Source organism: Oryctolagus cuniculus, chromosome 21 (genome assembly GCF_051225735.1).
Source record: "Oryctolagus cuniculus isolate XC-2025 breed Fujian yellow rabbit chromosome 21, ASM5122573v1, whole genome shotgun sequence".
In the NCBI taxonomy this organism is placed as follows: domain Eukaryota; kingdom Metazoa; phylum Chordata; class Mammalia; order Lagomorpha; family Leporidae; genus Oryctolagus; species Oryctolagus cuniculus.
In genome coordinates, this window is record NC_142887.1 from 47,988,306 (window position 1) to 48,011,407 (window position 23,102).

At 38.8% G+C, this 23,102-nt stretch overlaps 1 long non-coding RNA gene and 1 pseudogene across 2 annotated transcripts in view; one reads left to right on the top strand and one right to left on the bottom strand.

The window, feature by feature from the left end:
* LOC149119985 (uncharacterized) overlaps window positions 1-13,055 on the top strand; it is a 52,527-nt gene extending 39,472 nt beyond the window's left edge. For both annotated transcript variants that reach the window (XR_016227014.1, XR_016227015.1), the window contains exons 2-3: window positions 9,415-9,550; window positions 12,621-13,055. This is a non-coding gene — a long non-coding RNA (uncharacterized LOC149119985). The remainder of the gene's footprint in view (window positions 1-9,414; window positions 9,551-12,620) is intronic.
* LOC149119986 (U6 spliceosomal RNA) lies at window positions 12,297-12,364 on the bottom strand (annotated as a pseudogene).
* Window positions 13,056-23,102: the final 10,047 nt, after the last annotated feature.

Sequence of the window (23,102 nt, forward strand, 5' to 3'; positions counted from 1 at the left end):
TGGTCCAATCGGAAGCCAGAGTCAGGAGCATCTCCCTGGTCACCCATGCGGGTGCAGGGACCCAGGCACTTGGGCCATCCTCCACTGCCCTCCCAGTCCAGTGCAGAAAGCTGGACTGGAATAGCAGCAACCGGGACCAGAACTGGCACCCATATGGGATGCCGTCTCCACGGGTGGAGGATCAACCCAGTGTGCTATGGCACTGGCCCCCATCAGGGATATTTTTCTATAGTACTCTCTCTCCACTGTATCTTTTTCTAGTTGAAGAATTAAGGTGATGCAGGATTAATAGAAGGAGTTTGAGAGGATTGTCTCTCTTTCAATTGTGTTGAATAGTTTGAGAAGCATTAGTTCTTTAAAAGTCCTGTAGAATTCAATAGTGAGGCTGTCTGATCCTGGACTTTTGCTTGTTGGGAGGGTCTTTATTACTCATCCAATCTCTGTCTTGGTTTTTGATTTGTTTAGCTTTTCTATGTGTCTTCATGACTCAATTTTGGTATATTGTGTATGTCCAGGAATCTGTTGATTTTTACTCTAGGATTTCCAATTTGTTAGCAGTCACAACAGATGCCCACATCCTATATTGCAGTGCTAATCTGAGTTTTGGGTACTACACTTCCTAATCAGCTTCATGTTAATATCCCTGGGAAGCAATGTATAATAGCTCAAATTCTTTCATTCCTGTCGTCAAATTGGAGAACTGTAACCTCAATGGGGACTTGAGAACCTGGTCTTGCACAGTGGTAGCCATATAGAAAGTGAACCAGCAGATGGGAGATCTCTCTGCTTCTCTTTCCTTCTCTCTTTGTCTCTGTGTGTCTCTGCCTTTTTTATCATGTTAAAATATTTAATTACTTACTTGAAAGAGTTACAGAGAGAGGGAGAGACAGAAATCTTCCACCACCTAATTCATTTTTGAGATGACTTTAATAGCCAGAGTGTGGCCAGGTTGAAGCCAGGAGCTTTCCCTCCGATGTGCATGGCAGCAAGGAGCTTTTCCTGCAATGTGCGTGGCAGCATCCCAGGCACTTGGGCCATCTTTCCCTGCTTTTTCAGTCCATTGGTAAGGAGCTGGATCAGAAATGGAATAGCTGGTACTTAAACTGGTGCACATACAGGATGCCAATGTAACAGATAGCAGCTTTGTCCACTGCACCACAACCACCAGCTCCTCTATCTGCCTTTCCAATAAATAAATCTTTTGAAAAAGAACTGAAGGTAGTAAAAGTCATCATGACTGAGCAATGGCAAATTTATTGAAGTGATCTATTTTCTTAAAGATCCTTTTATGAATTTGAAAGGCAGCACTAGATGGAGAGAATGGGAGAGATTGATCTTCCTCCTGGTTTGTTCACTCCTCAAATGGCTGCAATGACTGCGGCTAGGCCAGACTGATATCAGGAGCCAGGGGCTTCTTCCAGGTCTCTCACAAGGGTGCAGGAGCCCCAATATTTGAGTCACCCTGTGCTGCTTTTCCAGACACATTAGCAGAGAACTGGATCCGTTTGGAGCATTAATGTCTATGATACTCTCCTTGCAGTTGAAGGATTTAGAATCCATTTTGATTATGGGTGGGCCAAGTACAATGTCTTCCAATTGTCCAAGGTTTGGATTAGATGGGTTCTGAGAAATTTTGTTAAAATAGTTATTAATCTTGTTTAGACAAGGTCATAGTCAAAGTGGAGGTTCTCTCCTCCCTTCAGAGAAAGGTACCTCCTTCTTTGATGACCTGTTCTGTCCACTGGGATCTCACTCGCAGAGATCTTTTGCCAGAGTGTCTTGGCTTTCCATGCCTGAAATACTCTCATGAGCTTTTCAGCCAGCTCCGAATGCCTTTAGGGCTGATTCTGAGGCCAGAGTGCTATTTAGGACATCTGCCATTCTATGAGTCTGCTGAGTATCTCACTTCCCATGTTGGATCACTCTCCCCTTTATTTACTCCATCCGTTAGCGTTAGCAGGTACTAGACTTGTCTATGTGCTCCCTTTGACTCCCAGTCCCTCCACCATGACCAACTGTGAACTGAAACTGATCACCTGGAACAGTGAGATGGCATTGGTACATGCCACCTCAATGGGATTGAATTGGAATCCCCTGGTATGCTTCCAACTCCACCACTTGGGGCAAGTCAGCCTGAGCATGTCCCAAATTATACATCTCTTCCCTCTCCCATTCCCACCACCATGTTCAACAGGGATCACATTTCAGTTAATTTTCAACACTTAAGAATAACTGTGCATCAATTACAGATCTAAACCAGTCATATTAAGTAGAACAGATAAAAAAAACTACTAAGAGGGATAATGTATTAAGTTGTTCATTAACAGTCAGGGCTATGCTGATCAAGCCACCATTTCCCATAGTGTCCACCTCACTCCAACAGGTTTCCCTCTTGGTGTTCAGTCAGTCGTCACTGATCAGGGAGAACATATGGTATTTGTCCCTTTGGGACTGGCTTATTTCACTCAGCATGATGTGTTCCAGATTCCTCCATTTTGTTGCAAATGACTGGATTTCGTTGTTTCTTACTGCGGTATAGTATTCTAAAGAGTACATATCCCATAATTTCTTTATCCAGTCTATCGTTGATGGGCATTTAGGTTGGTTCCAGGTCTTAGCGATTGTGAATTGTGCTGCAATAAACATTAGGGTGCAGACCTCTTTTTTGTTTGCCAATTTAAATTCCTTTGGGTAAATTCCAAGGAGTGGGATGGCTGGGTCGAACCGTAGGGTTATCTACGACCTTTTCTAAACAAGATAAGAGTCGGAGAACTCAGAGGGCTTCCATAGCCTTGGAAACTCATGACTGGAGCATAGGGAGATTACTGATGCCATAGACAGGAGTGTCAATTGGTAAAGTCAACAACAGGAGTCACTGTGCACTTACTCCTCATGTAGGATCTCTATCCTTAATGTGCTGTACATTGAGATTTAATGCTATAACGAGTACTCAAACAATATATTTCACTTTGTGTTTCTATGGGGGTGCAAACTGTTGAAATCCTTACTTAATGCATACTAAACTGATCCTCTGTTAAAAAAAAAAAAAAAGAAATTATCAATTCCCAACTTGACTCTCACTGGGATTAAACATGACAATAGGTCTGCTCTGATTTCATCATCATTTTAAAAAAAAATCATCTATTATTTTTCACTTTATGTTTCTGTGTGGGAGCAAACTGTTGAAATCCATACTTGATGTATACTAAGCTGATCTTCTGTATATTAAGATAATCAAAAATGAATCTTGATGTGAATGGAAGGGGAGAGGGAGTGGGAAAGGGGAGGGTTGTGGGTGGGAGGGACGGTATGGGGGGGAAGCCATTGTAATCCATAAGTCGTACTTTGGAAATTTATATGCATTAAATAAAAATTAAAAAAAATAGTTATTAATCATAACTCTCAGTTTAAGCTTTTCTTACCAAACTTTCATGTTTGCTGATGTTTATATCTATGGGAAAATTGGGTCTCTGGATTGCAACCAATGAAAGCATCCAGACTAACAGTAATAAGGTCAACAGTCAGCAGAATGATGTCCAGCTGAACTGAAATAGCTTTTCTTATTTGGTAGAGGGGTTACCTCCTGCATTATGCTGACATACTGACATAGACAGTAGATATTGGAGCCTGTCCCTTCTGCCAAATGGAGAATACCATATTTTGGTCCATCATATATATATTTATATATTATAATATATATTATATATTATACTATATATTTCTATACATAATATAGAATTGCATATAATTATTATAAATATATAATTGTATATATTATATATGAATTTGTTATTTATATATAAATAATTATTTCTGATCCAGCTCCTTACCAATGGATTGAAAAAGCAGTGAAAGATGCTCCAAGTACCTGGGTTCCTGGGACACACATCAGAGGAAAAGCTCCTGGTTTCAACCTGGCCACACTCTGGCTATTGAAGTCATCTCAATAATATATATATATATATATATAAAATACATATAATAAATTATATAATATTATCTGTTTATAATTATATATTATATAATATATTGTATGATAAATTATAATATATTTTATATATGAATATATTTATATACATAAATATATAAATAAATGTAAATATATATATAAGGAATTTATTTATGTAGTTGACAGGTTTACTTACAGAGAGTGAGAAGAAGAGACACAGAAAGGTCTTCCATATGCTCATTTACTCCCCTAATGACTGCAATGTCTGCAGCTGGGCCAATCTGAGCTAGGAGCTTCCAGGTCTCCCATATTTTGGCAGGGACCAAAGCACTTGGAACAGCTTCTACTGCTTTCCCAGGCTATTGCAGAGAGCTGGCTGGGAAAAGGAGAAATGGGGACTAGAACTGGTGCTCATATGGGGTGCCAGCATTGCAGGTAAAGGATTACACCACTGCACCACAGTGCTGGCCCCAGTCTATCCTTTATTAAGGAGATCTCAGTAATCATGTTCAGGTATTGCTGTCCTATATTCATGGCCAAAGTCCTAGCAGGCAACATGGTTTGGAGAATCATAAGCACAAGGTGTGTAGGAGACTTCATTTCTCATACAGCACAGTTAATAACAAGGTTCCAAGAGGGGAAATTACTTGCATCATAGTCTTTGAGAACTAATGGACATCACAGGTGATCTAAAGAATTTAGAAGGTTTGTGAGCCCCTAGAGTGAAAAAGTCACTGGGAGCACAAGGACAGTGCCTAGAGTTTATTTTGATGGATTTTAGCCCCTTTCATTGGAGGGAGGCCCGAAGAAGCTGGACTGATTAGTAAACCTCAGAAGTGTCTTTTCAAGGTGAAGGCAAACTGAGACTGAGGGGTTTTTGGAAAAACGTTGAACAAAAGACATTTCCCACACGTGGTTAAGACACATCATTTATCTACTGATTTTCATCAGATCTGTTAACATTAGGTATAAGGTACAGTGGACATGGTGGATGGCATATAGCAATATGATTTTAGTAATATATCATGAGGTGCTTTTTTTAAATGGATTTAGCAGGTAAAATTGGGCTACCTAATGGGATGTAGCTGGAATAATCACCTTTTTGTTAAATAAATCTGAGGTAATAAATGTTAGTGTATGAAGACATTGAGTTTTCTTTTATTGGGCCTTCTTGGTTATTTTAATCTGGGATCTGCGAATTCTCATTTTCTTTATTTTATTCCTCATCATGTCGGACCAACTCTGCTGCTTTGGGGATTTTTTTAGTACATCTGACATTTGGAAATTTAGACAATAGTATAGTTAAAATGAGATGTACCAAGTAAAGTATTTATTTTTATTCTGATACATATTTTGGAATTCTTCTAAAATTCCTATTGAGTATCCTTGTTAAATTTAGTTGCATCCCAGGTTAAGACTTATTGGAGGCAGGCTCCATGGCTCAATAAGCTAATCCTCCACCTGCGGTGCAGGCACACCAAGTTCTAGTCCTGCTGGGAGAGCCAGATTCTGTCCCAGTTGCTCCACTTCCAGTCCAGCTCTCTGCTATGGCCCAGGAGTGCAATGGAGGATGGCCAAAGTGCTTGGGCCCCGTACCTGCATGGGAGACCAGGAGGAAGCACTTGGCTCCTGGCTTTGGATCAGTGCCATGTGCCAGCTGCAGCACACTGGCGGCAGCGGTCACTAGGGGGTAAACCAACAGAAAAAGGAAGACCTTTCTCTCTGTCTCTCTCACTGTCCACTCTGCCTGTCAAAATAAAAAATAATTTTTATAAAAAGACTTATTGGAGCCACTTTAGTGATTACACCCATGAAACTTTGTTAATAAATGCAAATAGAACCTGGGAAAATTGATGTATATCTTATGCTGTAGAGACTTAAGATTGAACATCTTTTTTATCTTTTTTAATTATATAATTTAAAAACAAATTTTAGATTTTTTTTTTACTTTACTAAGTCACAGCTCTGGCCCCATTAATATGACTTAACAATGTTTTTTCCTCTCAGAATTATCTCTATTGTTTCAGTTAACTGCATGCCTTTTCTTTACATTCAGATTCCCTCAGCTGTCAAAGCTTATTCATCTTAATTCTGTTGTTCCTATTTCCCTCCCTTTTATTCTGTCCCTAGGCTAATTGAGATCATGATTCTCCATTCCTTCTGTGTGGTGTCACAGTAGGCTTGAAGTGTTCTTTTTCTCTTCTGATTTCTAAAGAAAGAAATTATGTATTCCCCCAGTTTAGATATTTTAATAATGCACTCTAAAACAAAGGTTAAATGTTCTTAATTTGACAAGAATTTTCGGGGCCAGTGGTGTGGCATAGTGGGTAGAGCCACCACTTGCAGTGCTGGCAGCTCATATGGATCCAGATCTCTGCTATAGCCTGGGAAAGCAGTAGAAGATGGCCCAAGTCCTGGGCCCCTGCACCCATGTGGGAGACCTGGAAGAAGCTCCTTGCTCCTGGCTTTGGATTGGCACAACTCTGGCCATTGCAGCCAACTGGGGAGAGAACCAGTGGATGGAAGACCCCTCTCTCTTCTCTACCTCTCTCTGTGCAACTCTGACTTTCAAATAAATAAATAAATCTTTAAAAAAAGATTTTTTTCTAATTTTAGATTTGTTCTACTTCATTGCCACTTCAGGGTGTGTGTAAGGAGTGCATATCCAGTTTTTCTATTTTGGAATTTGGGGATTTTGTATTAGCTCTGCTGTGTATTCATTTTTCTTGAGCATTGGTGATATCTTCTCCTTAGTTGTATTAAGAGAGAGAGCAATAGCCCTCATGTCTTTTTAGGTAAGTAAGACATATTAAAAACAGAGCATTCAGTATACATTCATAGTATTTTGACTTGTTCAATTGATTTTCCTGACCTCCCTTGGATATTCTTGGTCTTTGCTGTACAACTTTCTATACTCATTAATTCTTTGATATTCCCAAATCCAGAAAATGAATGACTCAACAGCTGTGTTCCTGTATTTGCTGGGACTCAGGGTAAGAAGCAAAGTGGAGGTGTTCAGGAATCTAAAGTTACATGCTACATAGCAAAGCACATCATTTCCTATACAAAGTGACTGGGAAATCCAGAATCTTTTGCACACATATTGGATCCTGAACTATTACTGGACTATTCAGTAAGATTTTAATGTATTTATTTTCTGTGTGTGTGTTTGTATTTCTAAATAAACTCTGCTGGGCTACTTAACATTAACATGTATTGCAGAATTCTTTCATCAGTTTTTACTTTTAAAAAGTTTCTCTTTCAGTTTTATGGGAGAGGGTAGAAGTTTCCTGCTATGTAACTGAAAGTTCATTCATTCATTAAAGTTAAAAATATTTGTTGCAAATTGGTAGAATACTATTAATTCTCATGTGATTTACATGAAACTAAATACATTCTCTATTTTGTTTTGCTTAAAATTTCTGCATGTGTGGACTTCTTTTTTCCTTCTTGCCCCAAATCCCTTTGTGTATTGGGATGGCAAATGGGTTTTACACTGGAGAAAACATGTTATTTTGGCAAAGAAGTACTTAGCCTTCCTGCTTCAAGTATTCAAATATTGCATTGGAAATCAGTATATTTGTTTACTGTACAAATGTCCTTCATACAATTTTGTAATCTTCTGGGATGGGAGAGGAAGCAGGAAATAGGAGGATTATGGGTGGGAGGGATGTTTTGGGGGAGGGGAAGCCACTGTAATCCAAAAGCTGTACTTTGGAAATTTATATTTATTAAAAAAATTAAACAATTTTGTAATCTTCATCTTCCTTTTTATTTCATCCTTTTTAAAAAAAGATTCATTTATTTTACTTGAAAATCAGAGTTACACAGAGAAGGAGAGAGAGAGAGAGCAGTCTTCCAACCGCTGGTTCACTCCCCATTTGGCCACAATGGCTGGAGCTCTGCCAATCCAAAGCCAGGAGCCAGCAGCTTCTTTTGGGTCTCCTATGCAGGTGCAGGAGCCCAAGGGCCTGGGCCATCCTCTACTGCTGGATAGTAAGTCTTACTTGCCTAAAAAGATGGATAGTAATTTGAGTAGCCAGGACTTGAACTGGCACCCAATTGGAATGTCAGCACTGCAAGCCACAGCTCTACTTGCTACTCCACAGCATCGGCCCCCTAAATTCTTATGAGTATTGCTACACGATTGGAATTTATAATTGATAATGCTGAACAATTGAAACTGTCTTATTTACAATTGTAGGACTGGATATGGCAGTTCTACTTGAAGTAAAGTATGTAGCCTGCTTATTGTATGATTTTCGGAAAAGCATGTATTTATATATAACAGCAGATCTGTTAATCATTTAAAAGTGAATTGTCATGATTACCCAGATGTAAAGAATGCAATATGTGCTAATGAGTTAGCAGTCACAGACATTTAGAATTAGAGGGATTTTAGAACTTTTTCAATACTGCAGTTTTTATGAAAAACTAATAATTTTTTTTATTTGACAGGTAGAGTTATATACAGTGAGAAATCAGAAAGGCCTTCCTTCCATTGGTTCAGTCCCCAGATGGCTGCCACAGTTGGAGCTGTGCCCATCCAAAGCCAGGAGTCAGGTGCTTTCTCCTGGTCTCCCATCCGGGTGCAGGGCCCAAGCACTTGGGCCATCCTCTACTGCCTTCCCGGGCCATAGCAGAAAGCTGGACTGAAAGAGGAGCAACCAGGACTAGAACACTTTGCCCATAAGGGATACCAGCACCACAGGTGGAGAATTAACCAAGTGAGCCACGGCGCTGGCCCCCGATAAATTTACTCTTAACAAAATATCAAAATATCTTATTTAGTATAAAGTTAGTAGTGAAAAGAGACTACCTTGTTGAACACAGAAATTTGAGATTATATTTCTTGGTATTAATTTGCATCTTAAGGCTTATTGCCTAGTTTATTTCAATATTTCAATCTAATATTCCTAATAATATCTTGTACTTAGTGGTTCACTGTGTGCCAGACAATATTCTTTTGATTTTTTAAAAGATTTATTTATTTATTTATTTGGAAGTCCGAGTTACACAGATAGTGAACAAGAGGAAGAGAGAGAGTTCCTCCATCTGCTTTTTCATTCCCCAGATGACCTAAAAGGTCAGAGATATGCCAATCTGAAACCAGGAGCCAGGACCTCTTCAGGGTCTCCCATGCAGATTCAGGGGCCCAAGGACTTGGGCCAACTTCCTACTGCTCTCCCAGGCTATAGCAGACAGCTGAATGGAAAATGGAGCAGCCTGGACTTGAACCGGCCTCCATATGGGATGCCCCCACTGCATGCAGTGGCTTTACTAGCTACACCACAGCACTGGCCTCAAGACAATGCTCTAAAATGATGCATTAATTATTCCCAAATATTGAAAAGTGGCATGGTACACATTTGAATGTGTTGTTTTGTACTAGTTGTAGAAAGAGTTTAAAATATATTTAGATTTAAAAATGTAAGCTTTGATCTAAAGGTTTACTTTCCCTTAAGGTGCCTGTTTGGAAACTGAGAGATCATTGAAGTCTCAAGATAGAGTACAACTGATCTTATCCAAGCCTCCTTTATCACATGAGGATGCTAAATGCCAAGCCCAGAGAAGTAAAGTGAATTGTTCAAGGTCACATAGGTAAGTTGTGGCAGGGATAATTCTGTATTAGCATTAGGTATCCTGATACATAGGCCACTGTTCTGTCAATTTTGTACTCCTTCTGGAGTTAAAGATTCTAAGTTGTGGAAAATTGAATTTGGAAATTTAGTGGTTGCTATGTTGTTATGGTGAGAAATTTCTGTGTATAGCTATGAGTTGCTTAAATTTTATTCAATATATTTTTCTAGTATGTTTGCTATTTATTTGAAATGTATAACAAGTAGCTTCATCTATTTGCCAAAAGAATTTTTAAAGATTTATTTATATTATTTGAAAGTCAGAATTACACAGAGAGAGAAGGAGAGGCAGAGAGAGTGGTCTTCCATTCACTGGTTCACTCCACAGTTGGCCTCCATGGCTGGAGCTGTGCTGACTGGAAGGCAGGAGCCAGGAGCCTCTTCCTGGTCTCCTATGCAGGTGCAGGGGCCCAAGGACTTGCACCATTTTATAGTGTTTCCCAGGCCATAGCAGAGAGCTGGATAGGAAGTGGAGCAGCCAGGTCTTGAACTGATGCCCCTATGGAATACCAGCACTGCAGGTGGCAGCCTCACCCACTATGCCACAGTGCCAGCCCTTGCCAAAAGAATTTATAGAAGCTATTCCATATATACACTTAACAATTATTTAGTTACTTGACATGAACTATCCCTGCATATTTGAAAATTTTGAATGGTATCACTTGGGTTTTAAGAATGTTATATTTTAGGTCTCTTAATATTTTTAGTGATGATGTTTTAAAGGCCCTTTCTGTTTTATGAAAAATGATAAGGATTTTGTTTTACAATGGCCATAGTATTACTACTTAAAGCAATAGATTAAATAAAACTTTTAAACAAAGTCATTTAATACTGAATTCTAACACACTGGTATATTTTAAAGTGAGAAGCCGGATTTCTTTCAGATATTCTAAAGAAGAATGATAATCAAAATTGAAGACATCTACAGTTTTTAATCACTTGTTTTAAATATTGGTCATAATGGTCCAATTTTGAGTTTAATTTTAATTAGCTTTTAAATGATTCAATATGTTTTATAGAAAAAATTCGGAGAACATAATTATATACTCAACCTCCCTCCCTTCTTTTTCCTTCTTTGTCATTTTTTTTAGCTTATGAAATGACATTTTCAGTTTACATTACATTAAAAAGGGTTCTTGAATCAAGGGACAAGTTTAACAGGCAAAAAGCAAAAAGATCGTAATTTAGAGGGAATATAGACAATGGCTCTAAACAATATTTGAATATCACATCTAAACAATATTTGAATAAATTGATAAATATTTTAATTTCTCCTACTAAAATGCTCAAAGTCTTTAATTATTTATCAAATATTAGTGCAAAATTATGGATTTAAATGATCCCAAAAAGTGATGAATTTTTGTGTAATAAAGTCCAATTTTTGTCAAGGCTTTTTGACAGTCTCACAGAAAACTTATGTTTGTGAATGGGAAGAATAATACCAAAATATCCATACTACCAAAAGCAATTTGCAAATTCAATGTAATCCCAATCAACATACCAACGATGTTCTCAGAGCTAGAAAAAATGATGCTAAAATTCACATAGAAACATGAGAGATGCTTAACATCTAAAGCAATATTATAAAGCAAAAAAAAGCTGGAGACATCACACCATATTTTAAGACATATTACAGGGGTCAGCACTATGACAAAGCAGGTAAAGTCACCGTCTGCAGTGCCGGCATCTCATATGGGTGCCAGTATGTTTCCCAGCTGCTCCACTTCTTATACCCCTCTCTGGTATAGCCTGAGAAAAAAGTAGAAAATGGCCAAAGTCTTTGGGCCCCTGCACCTGCATAGAGACCTGGAAGAAGCTCCTGACACTTGGATTCAGATCAACAGAGCTCCGGCCATTGTGGCCATTTGGGGAGTAAACCAGTGGATGGAAGACCTCTCTCTCTCTCTGCCTCTACCTCTCTGTAACTCTGCCTTTCAAATAAATATACTGCAAAAAAAAAAGAAGAAGTGTTAGCACTGATATAATAACAGACACATAGTTCAATGGAAAAGACTTGGTAGCATAGAAATAAACCCAAATTTCTACCAGCAACTCATATTTAACAAAGGAACTAAAATGAACTGGAGAAAGAAGAATCTCTTTCACAAGTGGTGCAGAGGAACTTGATTATCCATATGTAGAAGCCTGAAAAGAGACTCCAACATCTCTTACACTATGTGAAAGTGAACTCACAGTGAATTAAAATGTAATCATAAGACCCAAACCCAAGTACACATAGGGAAACTCTAAATATTGTCAACACACAATAGCTTTTGGGTAAGATCCCAATAGCAATAGTCACAAAAATAAAAACAGAGACATTTGAGTATATCCAACTAAGATACTTCTTCACAACAAAGTAAACATCAGAGTGTAGATACAATGAACAGATGGCAGGAAAAATTAAAACTCTGAATGTTTACAGATTTCCAGAACATTTACATGAATTGGAAAAACTCCAAAAAATACAGTGAAGAAACAGGCAAGGATCTGAATAGACATTTCTCAGAAGAAATGTACATGGTCAAAACATGTGAATATGCCCGATGTCACTAGCCATTATGTAAATATAAATCAGAACACCATATCAGTCTCCAACACCTGTGGGAGAATACAACACTCAGGTGTTTGTGTGTGCAGCAAGTGGGTTTAGAGGACCCTGTTCACCTCTGGAGAGCAGAGCCTACAGGGAGGTAAAGAAACCTTACTGCGCAGGGGCATGCTAATCTTCTCTGTATCATTCCAATTTTAGTATATGTGCTGCCGAAGCGAGCACATGTGCTGCCGAAGCGAGAAAGAGATGAAAAGAATTTATCTCAGCTAGCCACTAATATTCAAGAAACAAGGTCTTCAGGAAAGCCAACTCAACTGACATTTTCATGTCATTGTTAAATAAAGGAAAAATTATCTAGGTTCAGCAATACGTAGTTTATAAGAGAAAGACTACAGAGTAATTTCCTTGGCATAGAAATAACTTTTTTTTTTTTTTTTTTTTTTTTTTTTTTTTTTTTTTTTTTTTTTTTATCCATGAGGGCTTGCTATCACCACCACACACCCACATCCCATATACAAATGCCTGGCTTGAGTGGTAGCTTCTCTGCTTTGAGGCAAGTTTCTGCTAGTGTGCACCCTGGGAGGAGACGGAGGATGGCAGAAGTGCTTGGGTCCCTGCACCCAAATGGGACATCCAGAATGAATTCCCAGTTCCTGGTTTTGGCTTGGTCAAGCTTTGGCTATTGCAAGTGTCTGGGGAGTGAAGCAGTGGTTCCCTCTTCCTGTCACTCTGCCTTTCAAATCAATAACTGTTGTTGGTAATGACTAATAATGATATTCACTGATTGTCAAATTTTGAATCTATTAATTATAGACAATTTCTCTTTGTATTTTTAAACTTTCATAATGTTCTGTAGCCAATTTCATCACTAGAAATAAAAACTTTTCCTCAAAAAAAAAAAAAAAAAAAGAAACCTTACTGCTTTCCTAATGTGCTTATTAAGTTCTTGACCAGCGCCTGTTAGTCTTGCCACAAACTTTCTAGTCTTACTACTTTCCTTCTTCTTCTTCTTCTCTGTGACTTGTAAAATAGTATACATTCTATATACTGTGGATACTTTTGATTTATTTTATTCCTTCGGTCTCCTATGAAGTTCCTCCACAAAAGCACAGCCCTCAAAATATTCATTCATTTATGCAGTCTGCAGATTTCATGAGCTACTAAATTCCAAGTAGTATGTTAAAGGCAAGATCTGGGCCTAAGAGAAAAGTGGTCTAAATTCTGTGCCTAGAAGAGGATTTGGGACATAGTAGAACTTCAGTGAAGTGCTATGTGAATGACATGCACTCATTAAATGAGTAATCTAAAGCATACACTTCATTTAAGCAACACAGCAGCCCTACTCACCTCAGGTAGAGCAATTGAGAGGAATAATGTGAACAAAAATAAGACATCAATAAGTTGAATAATAACAGAGAAAAAACAAAATGAGATAGATGCCAACATTACTGAGCTATTTTTGAGGAATTAAATTGATAGAGGGGCTGGCATTGTGGCCAAGTGGGGAAAGCTGCAATCTGTGAGGCCAGCATAACATCTGAGTTCCACTTTGAGTTTAGGAATCTCCACTTCCAATTTAGCTCACTGCTAAACACCTGGGAAACCAGCAGAAGATGGACGAAGGACTCAGGTCCTTGCCACTCATGTGGGAGACTTGGATGAAGCTCCTGACTCCAGCATGCCCCAGGCTCAACTGTTGAAACTCTCTGGGGTGTGAGCCAGCAGATGAAAGCTATCTATGTCTTTCCCTCTCTCTCTAAATCCACCTTTCAAATAATAAAGATTTAATAAACAAATTAACTGATTTCAAAATACACAAAAACATGAACAATACTATATCATTTTTATGCCAAACTGATAAAAAATAACAAATGCTAGAGAGCACATGGGAAAAGAAAACCATCATATATGGTGGGTGAAAACACAAGTTAGTACAGATGTTATGCAGAACAGTATGGTCATTCCTTAAAAAGGATAAAAATTGGGGCTGGCGCTGTTGTGCAGTGAGTTAAAGCCCTGGCCTGAAGGGCCAGCATCCCATTTGGGTGCCAGTTCTAGTTCCAGCTGCTCTTCTTCCAATACTGCTCTCTGCTATCTCCTGGGATAGCAGTAGAAGATGGCCCAAGTCCTTGGGCCCATGCACCCATGTGGGAGACCCAGAGGAAGCTCCTGTCTCCAGGTTTCATAATGGCATAACTCTGGCCTTTGTAGTCATCTGTAGAGCGAACCAGCTAATGGAGGACCTCTCTGTGTCTCTACCTCTATTGTAACTCTTTCAAATAAATAACAAAAATTAAACTAAGATAAAAATTGACCTACCATGTGAGAGTTATCTTGCTCTTGGCTATATAGAATAAGGAAATTTTATTAGAAGGAAAGGAGGAGAGCATATCAAAGATACAGCAATTTTCCCATAACACAGCCACTATAACACAGTTCACTGCAGCCAGGATGTGAAACCAATCTAGCTGTCCATCAATGAAAAACAATGGACAGGGCAACCTCTTTTAGATACAAAAAAAGAACAAAATATTATTAAATTAATTGAAATAAGCCAGAAGCAGGAACACAAATGTCACCTGGTCCTTGTTGCATGTGGAAGTGAAAGAAAATAATGGATCTGAACACAGAACTGTGATTACTAGAGGCTGAGAAGGGAAGCAGCTAGGGATAGAGGGGGATTGGATAATAGGTATCAAAAATCAAAGAGGCAGAAAGAACTTCTGGTGTTCCATAATATAATGAGATGACTACATTCAACCATATTAGGTTCTGTGTAAAGAACTGAAGGAGAGGAGCTGGTAGTCTCAAATCATGGAGAAGAATTAGAAACTGTAGTTGCTTGGGGGCCAGCATTGTGGCACAGTGGGCTAACACCCTGGCCTGAAGCACCAGCATCCCATGTGGGTACCAGTTCTAGTCCTGGCTGCTCCTCTTCTGATCCAACTCTCTGCTATGGCCTGGGAAAGCAGTAGAAGATGGCCCAAGTCCTTGGGTCCCTGCACCCAAGTGGGAGATCTGGAAGAAGCTCCTGGTTCCTGGAATCAGATTGGCAGAGCTCCGGCCATTGTGGCCATCTGGGGAGTGAACCGGCAGAGGAAGACCTCTCTCTCTCTCTGCTGCTACTTCTCTCTGTAACTCTGTCTTTCAAATAAATAACTCTTTAAAAACTTAATAAAACTGTAGTTGCTTAGCTTGATCACTTTTTACTGCATAAATGTGTGCAAATATTGCACTACACCCTGTAATAATGCATGACTAGGACACATTAATCACAAATTATTTCAATGAAATTTTAAAAATTAGAAGCATTTCTTTATATTAACAATGAACTATTTGAAAATGAAATTAGAGAAACATTTCCATGCATAGCAGCATAAGAACCAGGAACCAATGTCTTCAATGTTATCAGTGATGAATCAGATTCACAGCCCCCAGCACTCAGTTTTTGCCATATACTTTACCATGGCAATTGTGGGCATATAGTAGTAAATCAATGGACAGGAATCCTTTGTCTCTAAATCTGCTAAATAAATAAACAAGGAATTCATCAAAGAAAAAGAGATATCAATTTGGATGCCAGGCACAAAAACACATGCACTTGAGCTATCCTCCAGTTTGTGATGCCAACAAATCTTTCAGACATGTTACATTTTCAGAGACTTTTCTGTAATCTTGCTAAGCTTTCTGGAAATCTGCCTTATAGCAAAGGGTTTCCCAATTCCATTACACTCATGATTTTTCTTTTGTGTGATATATTAGTTTACCATCTAGAGATAATTTATGGTACAAAACTTTTCTATGCATGCATGTTTTCTCATTTGTGAGTCTATTCATGGGAATTGAAGACTGATTTATAACAGAAATACATTTTCCAAATTCATTGCATAGACTTTTGTTCCTTATGAATTCTCTGAAGTCTGTTGATGTCTAATTTCTGGCTAAAGGTTTTATTGTATTTACAGCATGCAAAGACTATCACCTTTTGTGAATTCTGTGTCTATACAAGCCTGAAATAAAGAAAATGTTTTTGCACAATCAGTATACGCCTAAGAAACCACCTGTGTCAATTCTCTGATGTACCATTGACTTCTGACTCTAATAATATTTATAAGCTTTCTCCTTTACATGAGTCTCTGTTGGATAGGATGTGATTTCCAGCAAAAGGTTTTGTCACAATACTTACATGAATTTTGGAGAAAAGCTCTTCCACATTCATTATATTGTTAAGGTCTCTCCCTTGTTCAAATTCCATGATGGATTATGAGGCATTACCTATGTGAAATGACTTTCTCACATTTATTTCATTCATTAGATATATATGTTGTGCATTCTGATATAAGGAGAGATTTGGGCAGAGCTTTCCAACACTCATTACACCCATAAGGTTTCTCTCCCACGTGAATTCCCTGTTGTCTTATGAGGTATGGCTTCTAATTAAAGGGATTTTACTTTCAAAGGAGTTTTTCCCTATATGAATTTGATGATGTACAATGAGGGCTGAATTATGGTAAAAGGCTCTGAGTCATTACATTCATAAAATTGCTCCCCATGAGAATTCTTTTATGTTTGATGAGGTCTGATTTGCACCACAAAGGCTATTCACATGTATTATATTCATGCATTTCTCCCCTTGGTGAATTCTCTAATATTTCATGAGATATAACTTGCACAAAAAGGTCAAGTAGAAAATTCCCTGTGTGGATACTCTGATATCTTATGAGTTATGAAGTACAGCAAAGAGGCTTTCCACCATCCTTCCATCCATAAAACCTACCTAAATTGAGCAACAAAGATATAGAAAACCTAAACACACACATAACCAGATGGAAATGATACCAGTAATAAAGACCATCACTACCAAGAAAACCCCAAAACTGGAAGGCTTCACTGCTGAATTCTAACAGACATTTAAAGCACTAACTGCAATTCTTCTCAAGTTATTCAAAACAATTGAGAGAGAGGCGATTCTCCCAAATTCTTTCTATGAAGCCAACATCACCTTCATTCCTAAACTTGAAAAAAGTGCAACAAAGAAAGTAATTATAGACCAATTTCCCTGATGAACATACATGCAAAGATCTGCAACAGAATTCTGGCCAATTGAATCCAACAATGCATCAGAAAGATCATCCACCCAGACCAAGTGGGATTTATCCTTGGTATGCAAGGATGGGACCAAAGGCTTTTCCACAGTCATTTCATTTATAAGCTTTCTCCATGGTGTGAAGGCTCTGATACTTTCTGAGGTTTGACTTCTCAGCAAAGGTTTTTCCACAGTCATTGCAATCATAAGGTTTCCCCCAGTACAAATTGTCTGATGCTTTGTGAGCTTTGATTTCTCAGCAAAGGCTTTTCCACAATGATTGCATTCATAAGGTTTCTCCCCTCTGTGAATTCTCTGATGATTTATGAGGTTTGCCTTCTGGCCAAAGGATTTTCCATAGTAATTGCATTCATAAGGTTTCTCACCTGTGTGAATTCTCTGATGATTTATGAGGTTTGCCTTCTGGCCAAAGGATTTTCCACAGTCATTACATTCAAAAGGTTTCTCACCTGTGTGAATTCTCTGATGATTTATGAGGTGTTTCTTCTGGCCAAAGAACTTCCCACAGTCATTAGATTTGTAAGATTTCAACCCTGTGTGAATTCTCTGATGTCTAATGAGATCTGACTTCTGGTGAGTGGTTTCCACACAATCATTACACACATGAGGGTTTTCCACAATATGAGTGCTGTGATGGAGGGTATTTAATACTGAATGAATTCCCACAAGGTTTACATGCATAGGATTTCATCCCTATATTTGGTCTATGATTCAGTATTACATGTGATTGGTAAATGACAGGTTCCACAGTCCCAATATACTTATAAATGTTCTCTCTTTTCAGGTGAATACAATCAGAATTCCACAGTCAGTCAGCTGGGAGGGGTGGATGAATCCGGAAACAGCTGGTTTCCTTGTACTAAAACAAGCGCCATATCACGAAGGACTCTTGCATTTCTTTTTCTTTTTTGAATTTTTCACATTTTCTTATTTATCATGGTTTGTAATAAATTTTCTGATGTGGGTTGTGGTTTTGAGGCTGGCTTAAGGAGTTCAGGGAACCAGAGGAATGGTCTTTTTCAATTAGGGCACAGCTGTTGTTTCTCTCCAATTCTGGCTTTCTGTAATTGCTTTGGGTGCCTCAGGCAATTTTTCACTTTGAGCGACTTTTTCCTAAATGTTTTGTTGGTCTGAGTTGGTTTTGCCTTTTTCCTTTTCAAATTGTGTATTCTGATGCAATACAAACAAGGGTTTAGAACGAGGATCCATTAGGAAATTGAAAAACAGAACATATTGGGTTTTCATGATTAGAAATCATAGGCAACATGACCAAGATGAGTTTTTGGGTTTTGGAAAATGACATAGAACCCTTCCACTGAGGGGCAGATATTAATTTCCTCCAAATCGAGAGTGAGTGCGATTTTCAGGTGAATTCAATCAGAATTCCACAGCCAGTCAGCTAGGAGGGGTGGATGAATCCGGGAACAGCTGGTTTTCTTGCAACTAAATCAAGCCCAATATCACAAAGGACTCTTGCATTTCTTTGGCTTCTTTCTCTTTTTTCTTTTTTTCATGGTTTGTAATGAATTTTCTGATGTGAGCTTTGGTTTTGAGGCTGCAATATAGAGTTCAGTGCACAGGAGGAATGGTCTTTTTCAAACAGGGCACAGCTGTTGGCCTGCTTCAATTCTGGCTTGCTGTCATTGTTTTGGGTGCCTCAGCCAATTTGTGGTTTCTTGTGTGGCAATTTCCTAAATGTTTTCTGGGTCTGAGTTGGTTTTCCCTTCTTCCTTCCCAAATTTTGTAATTCTGACGCAATACAAACAAGAGTTTGGACAGAGTAGCCATTATGAAATAAAAAACATTACAAATAGGCATTTGAAGAATATAAATCTACAGGTAACACGACCAAGATGAGTTTTTGTGTTTTGGAAAATAAAATGGAACACTTTGGCTGAGGTGACAGATATTAATTCCCTCCAAACTGAGTTTCACTACGATTTTCAGGTTAATTCAGTCAGAATTCCACAGGCATCAGCTGGAGGTGTGGATGAATGCGGGAACATTCGGTTTTCTTGAGACTAAATCTAGTCCAATATCATTATGGATTCTTGCATTTTTTTGGCTTTTTTCTCATTTTTCTTATTTATCATTGTTTGTAATGAATTTTCTGATGTGAGCTTTGGTTTTGAGGCTGGCATATTGAGTTCAGGGCACAAGAGGAAGGTTCTTTTTCAATCAGGGCACAGCTGTTGGCTTGCTCCAATTCTGGCTTGCTGTCATTGTTTTGGGTGCCTCAGCCGATTTGTGGTTTCTTGAGCGGCAATTTCCTAAATGTTTTCTGGGTCTGAGTCGGTTTTGCCTTCTTATTCCCAAATTTTGTATTCTGATGCAATACAAGCATGTTTTGGAGAGTAGCCATTATGAAAGAAAAAAAAAAAAACACAGCGCATTGACCTTTCAGGATTAGAAATCTACAGGCAACACAACCAAGATGAGTTTTTGTGTTTTGGAAAATGACATAGAACGCTTCTGCTGAGGGGACAGATTCTAATTCCCTCCAAAATGAGTGTGAGTGCGATTTTGAGGTGAATTCAATCAGAATTCCAGAGTCAGTCTGTGGAAGGGGGGGATGAATCTGGAAACAGCCAGTTTCTTTGTGTCTAAATCCTGCCAAATATCACAAAGGACTCTTGCATTTCTTTGGCTTTTTCACATTTCCCTTAATTATCATGCTTTGTAATGAATTTTCTGATGTGAGCTTTGGTTTTGAGGCTGCAATATAGAGTTCAGGGCACCAGAGGAATGGTCTTTTTCAAACAGGACACAGCTGTTCGTGTGCTCCAATTCTGGCTATTGTCTTTGTTTTGGGTGCCTCAGCTGAAATTTGGTTTCTTTAGTTTCACTGGGATTGTCAGGTTCATTCAGTCAGAATTCCACAGGCAGTCAGCTTTAGTGGTGGATGAATCTGGGAACAGCCGGTTTCCTTGCAACTAAATCAAACCCAATATCATTATGGATTCTTGCATTTCTTTGGCTTTTTCTCTTTTTTCTTATTTATCATGGTTTGTAATGAATTTTCTGATGTGAGCTTTGGTTTTGAGGCTGCAATATGGAGTTCAGGGCACAAGAGGAAGGTTGTTTTTCAATCAGGGCACAGCTGTTGGCTTGCTCCACTTCTGGCTTGCTGTCATTGTTTTGAGTGCCTCAGCCGATTTGTGGTTTCTTGAGTGGCAATTTCCCAAATGTTTTCAGGGTCTGAGTTGGCTTTGCCTTCTTCCTTCCCAAATTTTGTATTCTGATGCAATGCAAAGAAGAGTTTGTATAGAGTAGCCATTATGAAATAAAAAACACAACAAATAGGCATTTGAAGCTTAGAAATCTACAGGTAACATGACCAAGGTGAGTTTTTGTGTTATGGAAAAAAAAATGGAACACTTTGGCTGAGGTGACAGATATTAACTGCCTCCAAACTGAGTTTCACTGTGATTTTCAGGTTAATTCAGTCAGAATTCCACAGGCAGTCAGCTGGAGGGGTGGATGAATCCGGGAACAGCCGGTTGCCTAGCGACTAAATCAAGCCCTATATCATTATGGATTCTTGCATTTCTTTGGCTTTTTTTCTATTTTTCTTATTTATCATTGTTTGTAATGAATTTTCTGATGTGAGCTTTGGTTTTGAGGCTGGCATATTGAGTTCAGGGCACAAGAGGAAGGTTCTTTTTCAATCAGGGCACAGCTGTTGGCTTGCTCCACTTCTGGCTTGCTGTCATTGTTTTGGGTGCCTCAGCTGATTTGCGGTTTCTTGTGTGGCAATTTCCTAAATGTTTCCGGGTTCTGAGTTGGTTTTGTCTTCTTCCTTCCCAAATTTTGTATTCTGAGGCAATACAAGCAAGATTTTGGACAGAGTAGCCATTATGAAAGAAAAAAAAAAAACAGCAAATTGACCTTTTTTTTTTTTTTTAAACTTTTATTTAATGTATATAATTTTCCAAAGTACGACTTATGGATTACAATGGCTTCCCCCCCATACCGTCCCTCCCACCCACAACCCTCCCCTTTCCCACTCCCTCTCCCCTTCCATTCACATCAAGATTCATTTTCGATTATCTTAATATACAGAAGATCAGCTTAGTATACATTAAGTATGGATTTCAACAGTTTGCTCCCACACAGAAACATAAAGTGAAAAATAATAGATGATTTTTTTTTAAATGATGATGAAATCAGATCAGACCTATTGTCATGTTTAATCCCAGTGAGAGTCAAGTTGGGAATTGATAATTTCTTTTTTTCTTTTCTTTTTTTTTTTTTTTTTACAGAAGATCAGTTTAGCATGCATTAAGTAAAGATTTCAACAGTTTGCACCCCCATAGAAACACAAAGTGAAATATATTGTTTGAGTACTCGTTATAGCATTAAATCTCAATGCACAGCACATTAAGGATAGAGATCCTACATGAGGAGTAAGTGCACAGTGACTCCTGTTGTTGACTTTACCAATTGACACTCCTGTCTATGGCATCAGTAATCTCCCTATGCTCCAGTCATGAGTTTCCAAGGCTATGGAAGCCCTCTGAGTTCTCCGACTCTTATCTTGTTTAGACAAGACAAGGTCATAGTCAAAGTGGAGGTTCTCTCCTCCCTTCAGAGAAAGCTACCTCCTTCTTTGATGACCTGTTCTTTCCACTGGGATCTCACTCGCAGAGATCTTTTGCCAGAGTGTCTTGGCTTTCCATGCCTGAAATACTCTCATGAGCTCTTCAGCCAGCTCTGAATGCCTTTAGGGCTGATTCTGAGGCCAGAGTGCTATTTAGGACATCTGCCATTCTATGAGTCTGCTGAGTATCTCACTTCCCATGTTGGATCACTCTCCCCTTTATTTACTCCATCAGTTAGCATTAGGAGGTACTAGACTTGTCTATGTGCTCCCTTAGACTCCCAGTCCCTTCACCATGACCAACTGTGAACTGAAACTGATCACCTGGAACAGTGAGATGGCATTGGTACATGCCACCTTGATGGGATTGAATTGGAATCCCCTGGTATGCTTCCAACTCCACCACTTGGGGCAAGTCAGCCTGAGCATGTCCCAAATTATACATCTCTTCCCTCTCCCATTCCCACCACCATGTTCAACAGGGATCACATTTCAGTTAATTTTCAACACTTAAGAATAACTGTGCATCAATTACAGATCTAAACCAGTCATATTAAGTAGAACAGATAAAAAAACTACTAAGAGGGATAATGTATTAAGTTGTTCATTAACATTCAGGGCCATGCTGATCAAGCCACCATTTCCCATAGTGTCCACCTCACTCCAACAGGTTTCCCTCTTGGTGTTCAGTCAGTCGTCACCGATCAGGGAGAACATATGGTATTTGTCCCTTTGGGACTGGCTTACTTCACTCAGCATGATGTGTTCCAGATTCCTCCATTTTGTTGCAAATGACTGGATTTCGTTGTTTCTTACTGCGGTATAGTATTCTAAAGAGTACATATCCCATAATTTCTTTATCCAGTCTATCGTTGATGGGCATTTAGGTTGGTTCCAGGTCTTAGCTATTGTGAATTGAGCTGCAATAAACATTAGGGTGCAGACCTCTTTTTTGTTTGCCAATTTAAATTCCTTTGGGTAAATTCCAAGGAGTGGGATGGCTGGGTCGAACGGTAGGGTTATCTTCAGGTTTCTGAGGAATCTCCAGACTGACTTCCATAGTGGCTTGACCAGTTTGCATTCCCACCAACAGTGGGTTAGTGTCCCTTTTTCCCCACATCCTCGCCAGCATCTGTTGTTGGTAGATTTCTGCATGTGAGCCATTCTAACCGGGGTGAGGTGAAACCTCATTGTGGTTTTGATTTGCATTTCCCTGATTGCCAATGACCTTGAACATTTTTTCATGTGCCTGT